The 21,615-nt window shown below is 42.2% G+C and overlaps 1 protein-coding gene across 12 annotated transcripts in view; it reads left to right on the top strand.

Annotated features, from left to right (window-relative positions):
• Positions 1 to 21,615, top strand: part of CSGALNACT1 (chondroitin sulfate N-acetylgalactosaminyltransferase 1) — a 390,272-nt gene that overhangs the window by 60,058 nt on the left and 308,599 nt on the right. For 6 of the 12 annotated variants that reach the window (XM_064272743.1, XM_064272742.1, XM_064272747.1 and 3 more), the window contains exon 3: positions 3,206 to 3,360. The exons of 2 other annotated variants lie outside the window; for them this stretch is intronic. The gene's annotated coding sequence lies outside the window, so the exon portion shown is untranslated. Of the gene's footprint in view, positions 1 to 2,987; positions 3,147 to 3,205; positions 3,365 to 21,615 lie in introns of those variants that run through there. 4 more of the 12 variants (XM_064272745.1, XM_064272749.1, XM_023551057.2 and 1 more) reach the window with 2 other exon arrangements.

Genomic DNA, 21,615 nt, shown 5'->3' with positions numbered 1-21,615 from the left:
AGGTAGATGGACAGCTAGGAGAGACTACTCTTCCAGGAGCCAAGAGAAGAAAGCATTTCAGGCAGGAAGAAGGTAGTGTTAAGTGATGCAGAGAATTTGAGGAGAACGCAAATGATAGTGTCTACAAAACCCAGCGGTCAGACAGTCTCATTAGTACCCTTCCAGAGTGGTTTCCGTAGAGACACCATTTTAACAAATGGTTGAATGTTGCCAAGATAGTGGAGGAATCTAGCATAGGTTGCTTTTTTTTTGTGTGTGCTTTAAGTGAAAGTTTACAAATCAAGTGAGTCTCTCACACAAAAACTTATATACACCTTGCTACATACTCCCAATTGCTCTCCCCCTAATGAGACAGCCCGCTCCCTCCCTCCCTCCACTCTTTCTTTTTGTGTCCATTTTGCCAGCTTTGAATCCCGTCTAGCCTCTCATCTCCCTGCCAGGCAGGAGATGCCAACATAGTCTCAAGGGTTCACCTGATCTAAGAAGCTCACTCCTCACCAGCATCCCTCTCCATCCCCTTGTCCAGTCCAATCCCTATCTGAAAAGTTGGCTTTGGGAATGGTTCCTGTCCTGGGCCAACAGAAGGTCTGGGGGCCATGACCACCGGGGTCCTTCTAGTCTCAGTCAGACCATTAAGTCTGATCTTTTTATGAGAATTTGGGGTCTGCATCCCACTGTTCTCCTGCTTCCTCAGGGATTCTCTGTTTTGTTCCCTGTCAGGGCAGTCATCAGTTGTAGCCCGGGATCATCTAGTTCTTCTGGTCTCAGGCTAATGTAGTCTCTGGTTTATGTGGCCCTTTCTGTCTCTTGGGCTCGTAATTACCTTGTGTCCTTGGTGTTCTTCATTCTCCTTTTGTCCAGGTGGGTTGAGACCAATTGATGGATCTTAGATGGCCGCTTGCTACTGTTTAATACTCCAGTTGCCACTCTCCAAAGTGGGATGCAGAATGTTTTCTTAATAGATTTTATTATGCCAGTTGCCTTAGATGTCCCCTGAAACCATGGTTCCTAGACCCCTGCCCCTGCTACGCTGGCCTTCGAAGCATTCAGTTTATTCAGGAAACTTTTTGCTTTTGGTTTAGTCCAGTTGTGCTGACCTTGCCTGTATTGTGTGTTGTCTTTCCTGTCACCTAAAGTACTTCTTGTCTACTATCTATTTAGTGAATACCCCTCTCCCACCCTCCCTCCCTCCCTCGTCTCGTAACCATCAAAGAATATTTTCTTCTCTGTTTAAACTATTTCTTGAGTTCTTATAACAGTGGTCTTATATAATATTTGCCCTTTTGCTACTGACTAATTTCATTCAACATAATGCCTTCCAGATTCCTCCATGTTATGAAATGTTTCACAGATTCATCACTGTTCTTTATCGATGTGTAGTATTCCATTGTGTGAATATACCATAATTTATTTATCCATTCATCCATTGATGGGCACCTTGGTTCCTTCCATCTTTTTGCCATTGTAAACAGTGCTGCAGTGAACATGGGTGTGGATATATCTGTTCATGTAAAGGCTCTTATTTCTCTAGGATATATATCAAGGAGTGGGATTGCTGGATCATATGGTAGTTCTATTTCTAGCTTTTTAAGGAAGCACCAAATCAATTTCCAAAGTGGTTGTACCATTTTACATTCCCACCAGCAGCGTATAAGTGTTCCAGTCTCTGCACAGCCTCTCTAACGTTTATTATTTTTTGGATTAGTGCCAGAGCATAGGTTGCTTTTGAAAGAAAAATGTGAGACTCAGCTCCGTGGAGGGCTGCATATGGGAAGGTGAAGGAGGGAAGGAAGTGGGAGGAAGTGCAGTTGTAGGAAGTTTCTGCGAGTTACCCAAAAGACAACAAAAGCTTAAAATTATTGGAGCAAGACATTGAAAGGAGTGGGAAGTAACTGGATAAAGCTTATAGGGGGTGGAGTTAGCCTTTGAAAGGAGAATCAGCTCATTTTTAAAAGTCAGGATAGGAAGGCGGGATGTGAAGCTAGAGAACGCTTTGGATGACTCAGAGAAGAGCGATACTGAGGGAAGCTCATTCCAGAGGTCTTGCATCCTGTAAGTAAAGCAGGACACAGGTCTTCTGCAGAGTTAGAGAAGGCATTTCCTGAATATGTTCTATAGATTCCTTTCACTACGTCTTGTTTTTTCCTGTTTCTTTCAATTCCCTACTAAGTCTTTATCCCTGTTGACAAAATTTTCTTCCAGGGTAATCCACCTTGTCCTCTGAAGTCCACTGAAATGCTGCGTCCTTCATGAAACCTCCCATGAATTTCCCTCCTCACAGCTCTCTCTTTCATGCTTCCCAAACAAGTTATATCTCTTACCTGGCTGAATATCCCTGCTTGCCCAGAGTGACTCATCTGCCCGAGCGCAGAAATCATCTAACTCCTCCTTGAACCTTTCATACAAACCAGAGATGCTTCCTTGTGGAATGACTTAAGGTCAAATAAGCGAACACAAAACATCATTTGGAAATTTAGAGGAAACACAGGATAAAGGAGATATAGCAGTGGATGGAGACTAAGCAGGCGAGTTTTCTGAAAGAGACAGGATAGGGCATTTGATGGATGTGAGGAAAAGAGAACATTCCAGGCTGTTTATTGAAAGCATTATTTGTTTGTTTTGGAGAGTGAGAGAATAACTTCGCGTCCTTAAAATTATGTTTTTCTGAATGGTCTGAACAGGGCTTATCCAACAGCTATTAAATCAGTCAGTTAAGGTTGTTGAATTAGTCGTTCACAGTTATGCTTGGGATGTTTCTTGCTAAGCTCTGCACTCTGCCCTCGGCATGTTTCTGGATATCCCACTTGCATTACTGTCTGAATAGAAGCACCTCAGTGAGACGGTCACCTGTCTTTCGTAAGATAGCAGAAATTGTCCGTCCATGCAATTTTCTTCAGTATCGTTTTGGCCAGGAAGGCAGTTTAAAAAAAAAAAAAATGCACTCGTTGGTATTTCCGTTTTTTTTTTTTTGTGGTGCTTGGAGAGCAGAGAGATGGTAGGACTGGGTGGAGATAAGGAAGAGTTGTGTGAGGTTGTTGTTAGGTTATGCTGAGCTCAGTAGACACTCAGCAGGTCCTACAGGATCACTTGGACTCTGGAGAACAAGTCTAATGAATTTTTACAAACAGAGTACTCAGTGACTAGAGGTAAGCAGACTGACTTGAAAAGGCTGTCATTATAACCTCTCCTTGGTCCTTTTCTTCAGGCAGCTAAAACCTGCATAGGTGCGTTCCTGCTCTTACTGGTCCTGTGAAGTCGGGTGGAGCATAAAGGAAGGAGCATGAGTTTTGGTCTTATATCGCTCTGAGTTCCAACCCTGGATTCACCACTTACCACTTCTGGGATACTGGACAATTTCCAGTAGGTAACGGTGTTGAAATACTTACTTGTTGCCATTCAGCACAAAGGATTTGAGCTACTATGTTTAACTCAAAGTAAATGGAGATGGGGGATGATACCATCTTCAGGGTTGTTGGGAAGACTCAATGTTCGAAGTGGCCAGCCCACTAGTGCCTGGCATGTTGAAGGTGCCCACATGCTGTTAGCTTCTCTTTTCTTGGTTTTTCAGCCACCACCAATCTGTCAGTGTGTCATACTGTGGTGGCTTGTGTGTTGCTGTGATGCTGGAAGCTCTGCCACTTGTATTTCAAATACCAGCTGGGTCACCCGTCCTAGACAGGTTTCAACGGAGCTTCCAGACTAATACAGCCCAGGGAGAAAGGCCTGGTGATCGACTTCCAAAAATTAGCCAGTGAAAACCTTATGATCACAGTAGATTATTGTCCAATATAGTACTGGAAAATGAACCCCGTAGGTTGGAAGGCACTCAAAATGCGCGGTGGCTGTAAAGTGGACCTGAGCATACCAACAATCGTGAAGATGGTGCAGGACTGGGCAAAGCTTTCATTGTACTGTACCAGGCGTTGCCGTAAGTTGCAGCTGATTTGACTGTAACTAACAATAACGACAATGAAGTTTTACAGAGTGTGGGAATCCTTGGCAGACAGAGGTGAAATGACTGTCTGTGGGCATGCCACGTGCCAGCCTGGAATAGATCTTCCATTAGATAATATTGTGGAAAAGTCAATTGGTTCAAGTGGTGCTTTTGTCAGGCTCTGAGACGCCAACTCAGGATTACATTCTTCTACCCCAGAAGGCTTCAGGGTGTTACACTTTTCCTATTCTCTGTTCTTTTTATAGCCCAAATGTATTTGGCAATTAAACTTCCAAGAAAAATTATTTTTAAATCTAATAATAATGTGGATTTAGGGGTTTATACTATAAAAGCTTCTATACAAGTTTAAGTTTTATTTGCCATGTTTCTTTAAATAGACATCATGGTGTTGGAATCTATTACTTCTTACCATTCGGCACACTGGATTTGAGCTACTGTATTTCACCACCAAAGTAAACCCTCTTAAAATTTACTGTCGAAGTTGCTAGAATCTCTTCCTCTGCTTCTTTATCTACTTCCTCCCCCACCCCACCTTCCTGAAGGTGGGAAATATTTTCTCCTGCTGTAAAATTGATTGATAAAAATTTCAGGATGAAAATATCAGTTTTCAAACTTTTAGCTTCCTTTTTCTTTTTTTTCCGCCTCAGCACAACTCAGCTATCACTTTTGATGATTACTTGCTTTTTATTGGACTTGACTTAGCAAATAAGGGCTATGAATTATCTTTTAAAGACATACCAGAGCCTAACGTTGTATTCTCATCTGATTTGAAAGCATAAATTAAGAAAAAAAAAAAAAGAGTAAGTAAAGGTTGACCAGAAATCTCTAAGTCAGCCAGAGCTGTGGTGGAGCTGTGAACCATGGAGCTAATCTTACTTGGAGATCAACCAGAGTATGGAGACTGTCTTCTTAATCCTTCTGGTAGTAGTTTCAGGAAAAACTCCAGAGCGGAACCAAAGGGGGCGATTCAATCGAATAAAAGAGGAGGATGTGAAATAGACGTTCTAGGAAGTACTTAACTGCACTCTCCTCAGCTCTTGTGTGTAAAATACACGGTTATATAAAAATATAACCGGAGCACAAACGCTAATGATGAATTCAGGAGCATTGCCACCAAAACTGGCAAACAGTAATGGTGAGAGAAATAATTATAGGGTTTCTGCCTCATTTAACACACTATGCAAGAAGTCTTAAAGATTTTTACCCTATACACACATCTCTTTTTTTTCCATAGAAAAAAAGCACTGAAGACCAATACAATGCTCATGTACCACTCCCTAGAATTAAGAAACATTAAGATTGTGTCATGTTTGCCTGAGATTTTTTTTTAATGAAAGAAAATATTTTTGATAAATGTACTCTTTGTACCACCCCCCCCCCTTCCCAGAGGAAACCACTGTGGTGAACTTGGCATGCTTCCTGTCACCAAGCACGTAGTCATCCTTAAAGGGACCTACTTCTTTTATAAGAACCATCCTTTTTTCAGATGATTTTACCACTTTATGATCTATGCCATAAAATAAACTAGATGGCTGGAGCAACCTTGCTGAACTGACTCTCAGCTCGTAGTTATTTCTTGACATGTGAATTATAAATGCAGTTCACTCCCCATGTATAGTCATGCTGTGTTAATTTTGCGCATTTTATGGACTGACAGAGACAATTGTGATTAATATATGGCTCTTTTTTTTTTTTTTTTTTAACACTTTAAATCAGAAGTCAAAGAATTTTTAGGGCTGTGGATCAGCCGGGCTGTCTCCATGTTTTCCTGGAAGTATTCCTTAAGGAGGGAAAATCAAGCCTCCAGAGAGTAAATATTTCACATAGGACGTTGTACCTCCTTCTAGGGTGTGAAGTGAAATTAAGAAGTAATTAGTCTCTTGGGGGACAACTTAGTCAATTGGCCTGACATAGTTCACAAAGATAACGTCCTATATCCTAGTTTGGTGAGTATTGTCTGGGGTCTTAAAAGCTTGTGAGCAACCATCTAAAATACAACTATTGATCTCTACTCATATGGAGCAAGAGAGTATGAAGGAAATCAAAGGCTCAAAGAAGAAACTAGTCCATGGCACTAATAGCTCACGTGAACCACAGCCTCCTCTAACCTGAGACCAGGAGAACTAGATGGTGCCCAGCTACCACTGACCAGGGACACAATAGAAAACTGTAGAATAAGACTCAAATTCTTAACAAAGGCCAGATGTATTGGACCAATAGAGACTAGAGGAACTCTGAGACCATCATCCTAAGATACACTTTAAACTTGGAATTGAAGCTAGTTCTTCAGGTCACTTTAAGTCAGATAATAGCTTGGCTTATAAAATAAGCCATATCACCCATAAGTAATGTGCTTCCTTAAACAATTAACTTTATGATACCAAAAGGTCAACATTTACCCCAAAGCAAAGATGGGAAGGCAAGGAGGGGAAGGGAAGCTAGGTCAATGGAAACAGAACAAAGAGAATGGAAATAATGAGCATGCTGACACATTGTAGAAATTGTAACCAACGTCACGGAACAATTTGTATAAAAATTGTTAAAAGGGTAGCTAATTTGCTGTGTAAACTTTCACCTAAAACACAATAAAATATTAAAAAAAAAAGTAATTAGTCACTTGCACCTACCGTGGGCCCACTGTCTAAACTAACCTGCACTCCATTTTTGGTCTGTTTTGCTGACTGGAGCAAATATTCCGAAATGGGCTTTCAGAAAGGAAGACATAGGCAGTGGAGTGCCCTAGAACTCTGTCCTGAGCCCACTTACACGCTCTTATGTGTGGTGGTCCTGAAGCCTGGCTGTGTATTAGAAATGCCTGCAGAGCCTGGACAACTCCCTAGGCCCAGGCTGCATCCCAGACAATTACATCAGAGTCTCTAGAGGTCAGACTTAAGCCTCAGGAGTGCACAAGGCAGTGTGCAGCCACGGTGAGAATCACAGTTGTAAAGCTGTTCAGCCATCCTAGCCTTTTTGTTTCTTAAACTCACCCTCAAGGGCTTTCCAGTCCCAGGAGCACTTGCTATTCCCTCTGCCTGAACCACTTTTTTCTCTTGGTTCAAATCTTATCTCCTCAGAGAGGCCTTCCTTGACCAGCTTATCAAAAACAGTCCCCCACACCTCACCTGCAGGCCCGTGACTCATGGTGACCCCACGAACAATGGAAGGAAATGCTGCCTGGTCCTGTGCCGTCCCCATGATGGACTGGTTGTGGATCGGACTGTTGCATTCCAGAGGGTTTCTATTGGTTAATTTTTGAAAGTAGGTCACCAGGCCTCTCTTCCTCGTCTGTTTTCATGTGGAAGCTCTGCTGAAACCTGCTCAGCATCATGGTCGTATTTGTTGTTGTGTGCACCATAGCAACATGCAAACCTCCACTGACAGATTGAGGTGCATCGACTGGGAATCAAATTTGCATTTCCTGCATGGAAGGTGAGAATTCTATCATTGAATGACCAATGCCTCTAATCGTAGCATGTTGCTGTTTGCTGTCCGGTCGATCCCAACTCATAGCATCCCTATAGGACAGAGTAGAGCTGCCCCTATAGGTTTCCAAGGCTGTAATTTTTATAGATGCAGATTGTCACATCTTTCTCTCACGGAGCTGCTGATGGTTTTGAACCACTGACCTTTCAGTTAGCAGCTGAGCACTTAACCATTGCACCACCAAGACTGCTTCACCGTAGTGTAGCACCCTGTTTATTTTCTTCCTTGCATTTAGGGTAATTTAAAATTGTCTGTTAATTTGTCTGCTTGTTTATTTTCTTCCCTTACCGTTCACTAGAATGTAAGCGCACTGAGGGCAGGAACTTGCTTGTCTTGCTTATAACTGTATTCCTGGTGCCTAGACAGTGACTGGCATAATACAGTAAAACCCGTGAAAGCTAGAACATATGTAAGGTGGAAACCTATCGTTAGTAGAGAACAGTAAGAAAGTGATAACTGCACCCTGTCAAAGGTGGAAAACTTGCAAGACCTGGAAAAACAAAGCAGTCTGTTGATTTCCAGCTCTCACAGGTTTCACTGCACATACATTTAAGATATTTGTCAAATAAGAAAGAATTATAATATAAAGATGAATAGAAAGAATTATAAAGATGCACTGAAGGACCACTGAGCATAAGTTTAAGTCCTTTTTGTAAGATGTAAAGAAGAGCTAACTTCCGTTCTGAAAAGATGTACCTATCTTTTGGTAGTTTAAATCAGATCATACAGCAACATATCCTGAAATCCAGCCCTGGCTCTATTTTCTGATTGTGCCTGTTGGCATAGTGGTTAAGAGTGCAGGCTGCTAACCAAAAGGTCAGCAGTTCGAATTCACCAGGTGCTCCTTGGAAACCCTACGGGGCTGTTCTGCTCTGTCCTGTGGGGTCGCTATGAGTTGGAATCCGCTCAATGGCAACGGGTTTGGTTTTGGGTTTGGCCCTCAATATCTCCTAATGAATACTAATATTAAAAGCAAAAACACGGGCACAAACATTCATGCAGTGACAACCAGCTCACAAGGTATACCTGTACCCGTTATCTGACTTGATCCTCTCCTGTGGGATGAGTATGACCATGCCCAGATGATGAAGCAGGCTCAGAGCAGTTAAATAGCTTACCCAAGTCCCCATAAATGATAAGTAATGGAATCAGGATTTATACCTTTTTTGGAACACCAGGAAAAGGATGAGAGTGTCAGACCTTGCTAGGGTTAGGGACCTGACCTACCTCTTCAATGTTCTAATTGAATGCTGATAGCTACATTCTTTCTGTGCTCTCCTTGGTTTAATGAATCACAGGGAGCAATAGAATAGTGAGTGAAAATGGAGAAAGGATGGAGAGGTGGGGAGGAGGGAGTCTTTCTCGCCTTCTGCCCTGTGTGTTGTATCCTCTCTCTTTTAGTGTGGTGCTGAGGGTCTTTAGCTCATACAGAGCTTAATACCTTTATCTTAATAGCTCATGGCACCTTCTGGATCTGACTTTCCTAACTTGGGTGAACCAGAGGGTAGCAGACACTGTAGCTGAGAAGTTGGAGCCCATTGGCTTTATTTCACTTGGAGCCAGAAATGGCAGAAATCTTCCCCTTCACACTGTGTACTGTTGTGAATTCCCTACTCATGGTAGAACTCCTGTGAGTTTCAAGAAAAGACCGTAGAATCTGGAATAGCTGTTAATCAATGGATCAGTTTAAAAATTAATAGAGGTTTAAATACCTCACCTTGGTGGGTGCCCAGCTGGTGCAGTGGTATCAGTACTGCTCTGATTCTTAGATTGGTGGTGGGCTCACGGGTGGTTGATTTAATAGAGTGCTTCGTAATGTAGGCGTGTGTATGACATACGTTCCTTTGCATGTAGGAAATATTACATAAGCCATTATAAACAAAAAATTAAACAGGGTAATGTGACCGTTGAGCTTGACCTCAGAACCAAACTAAACAGCTTTCCTCCCAGTTTTCCCTCACTTTCTCTGTCCTCAGTACTGTACCTGTCTTTGTTCCTGTTTCTGCTTAGCTCTTTCTCTTTTCTCAGTATGGAACTGCAGTGGATTTTTGTTGTTTATATGGAATACAGTTTTAAGGTTTTTTTGGAGTGGATTTTTTTTTTTATTGTGCTTTAAGTGAAAGTCTATAGCTCAAGTTAGTTTCTCATACAAAAAATTATACACATATTGTTATGTGACCCTAGTTGCTCTCCCTATAATGTGACAGCACATTCCTCCTTTCCACCTCAGATTTCCTGTGTCCATTCAACCAGCTTCTGTCCCTTTCTGCCTTCTCATCTCGCCTCCGGACAGGAGCTGCCCATTTAGTCTCATATATCTACTTGAACTAAGAAACACACTCTTCACAAGTATGTCTTATAGTCCGGTCTGATCTTTGTCTGAAGAGTTGGCTTTGGGAATGGATTTAGTTCTGAGTTAACAGAGAGTCTGGAGGCCATGTCTTCTGGGGTTTCTCCAGTCTCAGTCAGACCATTAAGCCTGGTCTTTCTACTAGAATGTGAGTTCTGCACCCCACTTCTTTTCTGCTCCGTCAGGGACTCTGTTGTGTTCCCTGTCAGGGCAGTCATCGGTGTTAGCTGGGTACCGTCTGGTTCTTCTGGTCTCAGGCTGATGGAGTCTCTGGTTTACGTGGCTCTTTTTGTTTCTTGGGCTAATATTTCCCTTGTGTCTTTGCTGTTCTTCATTCTCCTTTGCTCCAGGTGGGTTGGGACTAATTGATGTGTCTTAGATGGCCATTCACTAACTTTTAAGACCTCAAATGTCACTCACCAAAGTGGGATGCAGAACAGTTTCTTAATAAACTTTGTTATGCCAGTTGACCTAGATGTCCCCTGAAACCATTGTCTTGGGTGGGTTTTTAAAAAAAGCATGTTAGTTACACATATAATATTTGCCTAGTCCTCACATCATTGATTTTTATTTTTATCTGACCCCTGAGGAGAGTCTCAGTTTGTGTCTGTTGTCCCAGGGCAATTGTGAGACTCCTTTTACTCTTAGAAGTGTACAGGTTTGGATGATAAATTATAGAGGTTCCTACTCCACAGGGAAACCCTGGTGGCATAGTGGTTAAGTGCTATGGCTGCTAACTGAAAAGTCGACAGTTCAAATCCATCAGGCACTCCTTGGAAACTCTATGAGGAAGTTCTACTCTGTCCTATAGTGTCGCTATGAGTCGGAATGGACTCGACAGCAATGGGTTTGATTTTTTTTGGTCTACTTCACAGTGATCTTCTCCCCAACTCCTGCTTTGATCAATGACTCTTTAAATACAAACTTTCCCAGCTCTGATCCTGTGCTACTTATATGCAGCATTCTAAGGAGACGTGGCTCTTCCTGCTGCTGACCTATCGCGTGTGCATGCCATTACCTTGAATTGGGCAGCTTTAAAGGAAACAATTAGTAAATAGATTGGCAACTGTTTATTGGATCTTAGTTCCCAGAGTTATTAATTGGGATTTAAAAGTAGGAATTTGTGATGCTTAGTTACAAAGTGCTTTTGGACACAGAACTACCTGATCCTCAGCCAGCCAAGAATTTCTTGGCTTTGGAAACAGTATCTTCCTTAACACTGTTGTTTGTTTCAAACCTTGTTTAACAGCCTGCTGCTTTCCTCTTAAGCTACGTTCTGGATTCACGTGACTTGGATTATTTTGGTCAGTAGATCAGAAAGCAGAAACCTCATATTGTATGAACCCCTTGGTGTTACGAGCTTCTCCAAGGCCTCCCGCCTCCCCCTCCCTTCACACATCCTTCAGGTTATGAATTTCCCTTTTATGAAATATTTTTAGCTTGAAAACTGTCAGTGGTGTTTGTTCTCATCAGATAAGCAGTGGAGGGAAGTGAGTGCATACCACACAATGCCTAGTGCTGGGACTTACCCTTCGGAAGTACTCTGACCTTCAGACAACCTGCGAGGCCGCCCTGCAGACATTTATTACCGCTACCTACTAAAAACCCCGTTAAAGTGATCCCTGTTCTTCTCTCGTGGTTGGAAGCTAGAAAGAGATTCTTCCTGCCTTCTACAGGTTTTAGGCTATATTAGTGCAACTTTGGAAGTGAAACAGAATTTCCCTTCCATCTAACCCCCAATGTAACAGGGGCTCCCCGAGGGTTCAAATGTGCTACTGCTTTTCTTCTCTCTTTTCTGCTAGCACATTCGTTTAGATGTTGTTCTCAGCTGCCATCCAGTTAGCCCCCAGCTCATGACGACCCCATGTACAACGGAACTAAATAATGTCTGGTGCTGTGCCATCCCCATAGTCAGTTACAGAAGAGACTGTTGTGATCTATAGAGTTTCCATTGGCTGATTTTCAGAAGTAGATCTCCAGGCCTTTCTTTCTAGTCTGTCTTAGTCTGGAAGCGTTGCTGAAATCTGTTCAGCATCTGTGTTGGAGGTGCATTGGTTGGGAATCCAAACCGGGACAGAGTAGGACAAAGTAGAACTGCCCCATAGGGTTTCCAAGGAGCAGCTGGTGGATTTGAACTACAGACCTTTTGGTTAGAGCTGAGCTCTTTACCACCATGCCACCAGGGCTCTGAGCACATTCATTAGTGTCTTGTTTTTCATTCGGGAGTAGGGGTAGGGATAGAGGAGGAGAGAGAAGAGAGAGAGAATGATCAACCGTGTTGCCTAATGCTGTTCATTAAACAAAAACCAGCCTGTTGCTGTCGAGTTGATTCTGACTCTTATCAACCCTATAGGACAGAGTAGAGTTGCCCATAAGGTTTCCAAGGCTGTAATCGTTACAGAAGCAGACTGCCACATCTTTCTCCCATGCTATTCATTAAACATGGTTGGTTCAGAGCATTCTTATTCTTTCATTCATTCATTCACAACAACAACAAAACCAGCATGTGCATTGTAGCCTGCGAGGTTTACTGGTGGCTGGAAAAGCAAATCAGACATATATCCCACCCACAAGGAGCTAATAGCTATTAGGAAAGATCGACGAGGCTTTTGAAAGTTGTTCACAGTTGAGGGAGGAAAAGCAAGTATCAAGTATGTGGGCAGTTTCCTAGAGAACATTGGTAGGCTTCACTGACTTTGAGAAGAACTAAAACCAGTCCTATGGAGTAACTCTAGGGTTGATATTGTGTGTGACTTGGTTTAGATTGTTGGTTTGAGTAAATGAATCAGATAACCTTGTACCCATCAGTGAAACTTGGCCATAAGAGGATTCCTTATACTGGTTAAACTGTGTTTTTTATGCAAGATTATGCAGTTAACAGTAACCAATCCTCTGATTTTCTGAGGGTCTTAGGAATAAAATGACCACTGAGAAGTAAGCCCCTACATATGTATCAACCATGAACAAGGTGGACCAGGAAAGGGGCTGGGGCGGGGGGTGGAGGAGGAGAAGGAGGCAGGAGAACTGGATCCAGTCCAGGCCCTGTCCTTAGACAGGGGCTGTTTCAGGGCTGGACTACACTTACTGTCTTGAGGTAAGATCCTGAAAGCCAATGCTTTCCCTCCTGACATGGATGGATGGCAGAGACCCTGGCAGCTCTGCCCTTGTCCAGATCCATTAACACGATGTGAGACACTTGCTTCTTTGACCATGACACCAACAAACAGGCCTCTTATCAATTCTGTTACTCTTTCTTTATTTCTCTCTCTCTCTTTTTAAATGCCAGGTGTTAAGGGTGCTCAGTTCTGTCAAACTGTGCAGTTGGGTAGCGAAGACCAAAACAGGTTGTCTTTCATTAATTCATGAAAACATTTTTCCAATATCTTTTCTATGCCAGATAACTGTTCTAGGCACTGGAAATACAGTGAATAGAACAAAAATTCTATCCTTATGGAGCTTACAATCCAGTGTGGGGAGACAGACGGTAGAAGATTATGAATACGAAGTATGGTATATCAATGATGATAAGGGCTGAGGAGAAAAATGAAGAGGAAAAGTGGGTAGATGTGTGTGTGTGTATGCTTGCTTTGCAGTTCTGAATAGGGGTTCAGGTAAGCTGTCACTGAGGTGGTGACATTCGAGCAAAGATGTGAAGAAAGTGAGGGTGTGAGCCTTGTGGACACTTGGGGGAAGAGCCTCCAGGCAGTGGAGACAGCCAGTTCAAAGCCCTTCAGGTGGGAAAGTGCCTGGCCGTTTTCAGGAATAGTGAGGAGACAGCAAGAGTGAAATGAGGGGGACAGTAAGAGATTAAGTTAGAGCAGTAATGGGGCCCGGTCAATTGAGCAGGTTCTTGGAGGCCCTTGTACAGGACTGGGCTTTACCGAGAGTGGGATGGCAGCCATCAGAGGGTTCTGAGCAGAGGACCATGGCTGACCTGAGTTCCTCCAGGTAACATAGGAAACATCTGTGACCCATGCTGGCTACAGTTCAGAGCATGAGGTGCCGGGCGCCATGTGTGAAGCAGAGATAAAGTGCTTAGAGGGTTCTGAGGCAGGGGGGTGCACCTCTTGTTGGGGAAGCATATATTTTACTTGGGTCTTGAGGAGGAAGTGTGGTGAGAACACGTGAATCTGGGGGAGGGATGAGTGAGGGTAGGCATTCATGCAGGGTGGGTGGTGTAAGCCAGAGTCTGAGATGGAAAATCCCAGGGGAATAATTTGGCTGGAGGGCTTGGAGTATGAAAGCAGTGATAGGAAAGTGAGAAAGGGGCTGGGAGTAGGTGCGGGTTGTTTAGCCTGTGACCCTTTCCTATACAATGTGATGATGTTTGTATGGAAGGATTGTTGTGGACATTGATGAGAGAATGCTCTGTGCTATGTACTCATAACACATAATTGGGTGGTGCTCATTGTTATTGTTAGGTACCATTGAATTGGTTGTGACTCATAGCAACCCTATGTACAACAGAACAAAACAGTGCCCAGTCCTGTGCCAAGGGTCTTCCTCTCTTTGGCCGACCGTCTACTTTACCAAGCATGATGTCCTTCTTCAGGGACTAGTCCCTCCTGATAACATGTTCAAAGTCAGAATTCTCCATAGAATCAAGGATGGGGAGACTTGCCATCTTTGCTTCTAAGGAGCATTTTGGCTGTACTTCTTCCAAGGCAGATTTGTTTGCTTTTCTGGCAGTCCATGGTATATCCAATATTCTTTGCCAACACCATAATTCAAAGTCATTAATTCTTCTTTGGTCTTCTTTATTCATTGTCCGGAGTTTGCATGCATATGAGGCCATTGAAAATACCATGGTTTGGGTCAGATGCACCTTAACCCTCAAGACGACATCTTTTCTAACACTTTAAAGAGATTCTTTGCAGCAGATTTGCCCAATGCAAGCTTGTCATTTGATTTCTTAACTGCTGCTTCCATGGATGTTGACTGTGGATCCAAGTACAACGAAATCCTTGACAACTTCAATATTTTCTCTGTTTATTGTGATGTTGGTTATTGGTCCAGTTGTGAGGATTTTGCTTTATGTTAACGTATAATCCATATTGAAGGTAGGAGTCTTTGATCTTCATCCATAAGTAGTTCAAGTCCTCTTCACTTTCAGCAAGCAAGATTGTTTGTTATCAGCATACTGCAAGTTGTTAATTAGTCTTCCTCCAATCCCATTGCTGCGTTCTTCTTTATATAGTCTAGCTTCTTGGATTATTTGCTCAGCAAGCAGATTGAATAAGTATGGTGAAAGGAAAGCCCTGACCCACACCTTTCCTGATTTGAAACCATGGAGTATCCCCTCGTTCCGTCTGAAAGACTCATCTCTTGGTCTATGTACAGGTTCCACATGAGCACAATTAAGTGTTCTGGAGTTCCCATTCTTTACAATGTTATCCATAATTTGTTATGATCCCCACAGTCCGATGCCTTTGCATAGTCAATAAAACACAGGTGAACATCTTTCTGATATTCTCTGCTTTCAGCCATTATGTATCTGACATTACCAATGCTATCCCTTATTCCACTTCCTCTTCTGAATCCGGCTTGAATTTCTGGCAAGTTTCTGTTGATGTACTGCTGCAACCATTTTTGAATGATCTTCAGCAAGATTTTACTTGTGTGTGATATTAATGATCTTGTTTGATAATTTCTGCATTCTGTTGAATCACCTTTCCTTGGAATGGGCACAAATATGGATCTTTTTCAGGCTGTTAGCCAGGTAGCTGTCTTCCAGATTTCTTGGCATAAATGGGTGAGCATGTCCAACATCGCATCCATTTGTTGAAACATCTCAGTTGGTACTCTGTCAATTCCTGGAGCCTTGTTTTATGCCCCAGTGCAGCTTGGACTTCTTCCTTCAATGCCATCAATTCTTGATCATATACTACTTCCTGAAATGTCTGAAGGTCAACTAATTCTCTTTGGTACAGTGACTCTGTGTACTTCTTCTGTCCTAATTTTGATGTTTCCTGTGTTCGGTATTTTGCGCATGGAATCCTTCAAGATTGCAACTCAAGGCTTGAATTTTTTCTTCAGTTTGTTCAGTTTGAGAAATGCTGAGTGTGTTCTTCCTTTTTGGTTTTCTAACTCCAGGTCTTTGCACATTTTATTATAATATACTACTTTTTCTTCTCGAGCTGCCCTTTGAAATCTGTTTAGCTCTTTTACTTCATCATTTCTTCTCTTTGCTTTAGCTACTCTACATTCAAAAGCAAGTTTCAGAGTCTCTTCTGACACCCGTTTTGGTCTTTCCTGTCTTTTCAATGACCTCTTGCTTTATTCATGTATGATGTCCTTGATGTTGTCCCACAACTCTTCTGGTCTTGGGTCATTAGTGTTCAATGAGTCACATCTGTTCTTGAGATCGTCTCTGAATTTAGGTGGAATATACTCAAGGTTGTACCTCGGCTGTTATGGACTTGTTTTAATTTTCTGCAGCTTGAACTTGAACTTGCATAAGAACAATTGATGTCTGTTTCGAGGTTAGCCCCTAGCCTTGTTCTTACTGATGATTTTGAGTGTCTCCATTGTGTCTTTCTACAGATGTAGTTGATTTGATTTCTGTGTGTTCCATCTGGTGAGGTCCACGTGTATAGTCACCGTTTATGTTGTTGAAAAAATTGCCAACGAATAGGTTGTTAGTCTTGCAAAATTCTATCATGAGATCTATGTCGTTCTGTCATCAAGGCCTTATTTTCCAACTACCAATCCTTCTCCTTTGTTTCCAGCTGTCACATTCCAATCAGCAGGAATTATTAATACATCTTGATTGCATGTGTGATCAATTTCAAACTGCAGAAGTTTGCAAAAATTTTCAATTTCTTTATTGTTGGCTTTAGTTGTTGGTGTGTAATTTTGAATAATAGTCATATTAACTGGTCTTCTTGGGCATATGAATATTATCCTGCTACTGACAGTGTTGTCTTCCAGGAACGATCTTGAAATGTTCTCTTTGATAATGAATGTGACACATTTTCTCTTCAATTTGTCATCCCCAGCATAGTAGACCATATAATTGTGCGATTCAAAATGGCCAGTACCAGTCCATTTTAGCTCACTAGTGCCTAGGATATCCATCTTCAAGCGTTCCATTTCATTTCTGACAACTTTGAATTTTCATGGGTTCATACTTTGTACATTTCACAGTCAGATTACCAGTGGATGTTTGCAGCTGTTTCTTCTCATTTTGAGTCATGCCACACCAGCAAATGAAGGACCTAAAAACTCTACTCCGTCCATGTCAGTAAGGTCAACTCTACTTTGAGGAGGCAGCTCTTCCCCTCAGCTCTGCTGAAATCTGTCCACCATTGGTGACCCTGTTGGTATGTGAAATTCCAGTGGCATAGCTTCTAGCATCGGAGCAGCATGCAAACCACCATAGTACGATAAACTGACAGACGAATAGTGGTTTACGTTGTTAGGTCTCCAAATTCCTGATGACAGTGACCTTGGACTGCAGTGTGTGTAATTATTGATGATGCCATGGAGAAAGGCAGGAATCAACAGTAGCAATCAGCAGTGCTTTCTTGCCATTAAGTAAAAAACCCCAAAGACTATTCGTAGGCTTATAGCTATATAGATTTCTTTTTTGCTCCTCTTCTCGGATCTTTAAAGTCTTCAAAAATTTATATTCAGAGTGTTTTCCCATTCATTTTTCATTTTATTAAGAAGAAACTATAAATAAAGCTTAACAGTGCCATCACTTTTCATTAGCTCTAATGGCTTTGTGACAAGATGAAAGCTTATGTAGTGTAAAGTTTGATTTTTTTCTTTCGCAAATGCTGTCGGGCTAGAGCATTTAGAAATACTGCAGAATCTTCTGTACTGAAAGAAAAAGCTTTTGACTCCAAATTAAAAAAAAAAAAATATGCATTACATCATGTGAAACATTAGTAACTTTTGGAGGCGGTTCTAAATCACACACGTTCCTTTGTCTTGACGTTGTTGTTTCTCTCATGTTGACAGTCTCTGCCCCAGCTTTAAAGGAGTCTGCAGAATAAGTTTAGACATCTAAAAGCCCGGTTTTAATTTTACCGTGCCTCAATTTTACCTTGAAGTAGAATCTTCATTTCTTAGGTAATTTTTTGGGAGTCAACTGTACAGTCGTTTTAATCAGAGCATTTAAGAACTTGTAGGGATCTTTGATATTTTTTAGTGCAACGAGGAAGAGATTGGGGCCAGGAGAGAGATTATGAAATCCACTCATGGTCACATGACTAACTAGTAGCAGAATAAAGACAATAATCAGGACAAGAGCCTTATTCTTAATAAATCCACGTGAAATACCAACATGCTGAAATTTGCTAGTTGAGTTTTTATTCCTTCATATGAGTTTTTGGGGATAAAATCATCCAGAAACCTGAGTGGGTAGAAATAATAAAAGCTCCAATTCTTATTTTTTTTAATTAAGATATTATGATTCAAACTACTTGCAATTCTATTAGAAACTCGAGATGAAATCCATGGTTTTAAGAAGATAACAATGTACATGAGGAGCTCTTGTGGTGCAATGGTTAAGCGCTCAGCTACAAAACCTTATGGAGCAGTTCCACTCTGTCACATGGGGCCACTGTGAGGTGGAATTGACTCAACAGCACCTAACAACAACACTTTTAAGATGCACTTAATTTTACATTATTTATATATACAGATATTCTTGGGACTTTCCATCATCATGACCAATGTAAAGGGAACTTAAATACTAGACTCTCTTGGCAACAAAATACAAAGCAAGCAGAGGAAGAGTAAGCATTAGATGGGGGACTGGTGTGGGTCTGTGGCACCTCAGTGTCTGGTCTTGGGGGCTTGTTGAGTGGGAGTGGCCTTGGCTGTTTCTATAGATGCCGCCAACTTTCTGTTCCATCTTTGCTACATAAGCATCCGGCACAAACTCTTGAGGGACCCTGTACCTTTGTGCAGTGGATCATTGTAGAAAATAATCTGCAAACCTGTGCCTGTTTCTTTTGTTTTTTCTTTCTTTTTTTTAATGTGCTTTTCTTAAGACAGCAGCCTGTTTTCCCTTAAGGGCACTGAGACTAGCTAAGCAACTAAAGAAGAGCTTAGAAGCCCATATTAAGGTAGTTGATCACTTCTAGCAGTTTACTTAACATTTAAGGGAACCCATGCCCTTTTCCATTCTAGAAGATCCCAGGGGAACTAACTGCATATTTCTAAAAGCTGTAGCGCAGTAAGCAACATGTATAAATACAGTGCCTGCCTGCTTAGGAAAGTCATTGCCTTTGCCAGTTCTGGCTCTAATCCCAAGTCAGCAAGACCACACTCTTCACTACATGCAGTTGTCTCTGTTCTGGTTTTTTAAGTTTTGGAAAAATTAATTAGAGAAGCTGAGCTTTCTGAGGCTGGTCGTTTAGGATAATTCCATGGTTTCTCTTGGGATGCAAGACTTGAAATGGGGCCCATCTCTCTAGAAAAGAAGGAGTATCAAGCAAGGATAGCCATTAATACTGGACTTATTGCACTTACGTGGGTACTTGCCAAAAGCATAATCACCTTCTGGAACACTGTGTTCTGACTCTAGTTTGTACATCTGCTGTATCTTTCTAGCCAAAAGGAAGCAGAAAGTTGTGAAAATATCAGGTGAATTTGGGGCCAGATAGTTATTTCAAGTCACAAATTTACTTGTGCCTGAATTACTGAGATAGTCACCTAATGGCTTATGTTGCCCCTAGAAAAAATGTAAAATGTAAGATATTGATTGAGAAGCTCAGTGGGTGTGTTAACTTAGTTTCTGGGTTCAAGGAGGGGCAGGTGGTAGATACCAGTAGGGCTGGAGTTAGATGGGAATCAAGTTTGGGTGATTAGGGCTTGGGCTGGAGCCAGGGCCCAGTTCCATGGACTAGTATCAAAACTGGTTGGTCACAAACAATTAAGAACTGAAGACCTAGATGTGAACAGGGGTTCACCATAGGAATAGTTAGGCCCAGGGAACATCATGGATGGGGATGTGAATCAGCTGGGTAGGCATCAGGGAAGGCATGACCAAGATCGAATTTTCATTAGGAGGCTGCATTAGCCATGACCAATACAGTCAAATAGAAGCACGTTAATACAGGAACTTAGTAACAAAGTTCCTTGGAAGATCTGAAAAGCTGAATAGGGGATGATGAGGCCACCCAGAGATTAGCAACAGCAAGAAACTACTACCACTCCTAAGGCTGGGGGAACAAAGATGGTGGTGTTACTATAGGCCAAGAGCCTGAGCTATCTGCCAGGAGCTGGATATACAGTACAGGGAAGACCCCAGAAGCTGGCACCATGGAGGGAGGGAAGGCCTATCTTGTGGGAGGTGGAACCATGGAGAAGACACAGCCACTGCAGAAGATACCATCCAAAACAGAGAGAAGAAGAAGCAGGAATATTCTGACTTCTTCCTCCCACCCTCCAGCCTTCCACCTGTTATTCCCATTGACTGAACTAGCTAGGAGCCAGTTGGCAAATGAACCTGGAAAAAGTAGTTTGCAGGGAAAGTCAGGGAATGGATCTGAGGGCAAACAGGCAGATGACCAACACGTAATCATAAGGCTGGATCAGAGTTGGAGAGACCATCCTCAGTCCTGGAAAGTCTTGTGCTGACCACTAGGAGACCATAGTCTAATGGATGCTGTTGGGTGGCAGGTCAAGCCGTTCAGGAACATCAGACTCATTTGATTTCTCAAGGCTTGTGCTTGTGGCCTTGTCTCTCTGATAGCCCTTATGTCAGGCAGCTGCTGTCTTCTCTGGCCCATGGAAGCTCAGGCTGATTTGGGGGAAGTGAATCCTTTTCAAGGAGCCCTGGTGGCGGAGTGGTTAAGTGCTTGGCTGCTAACCAGAAGGTGGGTGACTTGAACCCACCAGTTACTCTGAGGGAGAAGGATGTGGCGGCCTGCTCCCTTAAAGATTACAGCCTTGGAAACCTTATGGGGAAACTCTGCTCTCTCTATAGGGTTGTTGTGAGTCAGAGTTGACTCGGTGGCAATGGGTTTGCAGATCCTTTTCGTGACCCAGGCACTCTTTGCTAGATCCCTACCACCATGGGAAGTCTCTGCAGCTGGACTTTTGACCAGGGCTCCAAAAGAAAACAAAAAAACAAATAAAAAACACCCTTACATGGTTGATGATTTCTAGATGAATGATGGAACCGTCCATTACAACGAATACTAAAATAAAGTTCTGTTTTATATAGAACATTTAAAGTAAAGCTCATTTCACACCTTTATGCCCTGAATGGCCAGAGAGGCAATGCTCTTCTGACTTAGTCATATGAATTCCCAACCATGAATTAGGACAACTTTTGGTCCCTGTTCTTCCCCTTCTGACCACTCTATATTTTAAAAAATTGCCACTTTAATTCCCACCATAATTTATCACCGTTGACATTGTCATTATCACATAGAACACTGTGTTATCTGCATTGCAGAGAAAGGCAGAGGTAAGCTGAGTTCCGCTCTTTGTAACAATAACCATAAAAAAACCAAACCCATTGCCATCAAGTCAATTCCGACTCATAGCTACCTGATAGGACAGAGTAGAACTGCCCCATAGAGTTTCCAGGGAGCACCTGGTGGGTCTGAACTGCTGACCTTTTGGTTAGCAGCCATAGCACTTATCCACTACGCCACCAGGGTTTCCTTGTAACAATGATACCTATCATTTACTGAACTATTAATATGTACCAGACACTGTGCCAAATGTTTTACAAACAGTAGCTCAGTGGTTCCCAAACGTTAATGTAAATCAGAATTACCTAGAAGGCTCATTATAACACAGATAACTTCCCCTCTTAAAACTTCCACCCGGTTTCTGATTCAGTAGGGCCTGAGACTGCATT

The sequence above is a fragment of the Loxodonta africana genome, chromosome 19, assembly GCF_030014295.1.
Source record: "Loxodonta africana isolate mLoxAfr1 chromosome 19, mLoxAfr1.hap2, whole genome shotgun sequence".
In the NCBI taxonomy this organism is placed as follows: Eukaryota; Metazoa; Chordata; class Mammalia; order Proboscidea; family Elephantidae; genus Loxodonta; species Loxodonta africana.
The sequence above is the reverse complement of the archived record's forward strand: the minus strand, read 5'-3'. Positions and strand labels throughout refer to the sequence as shown.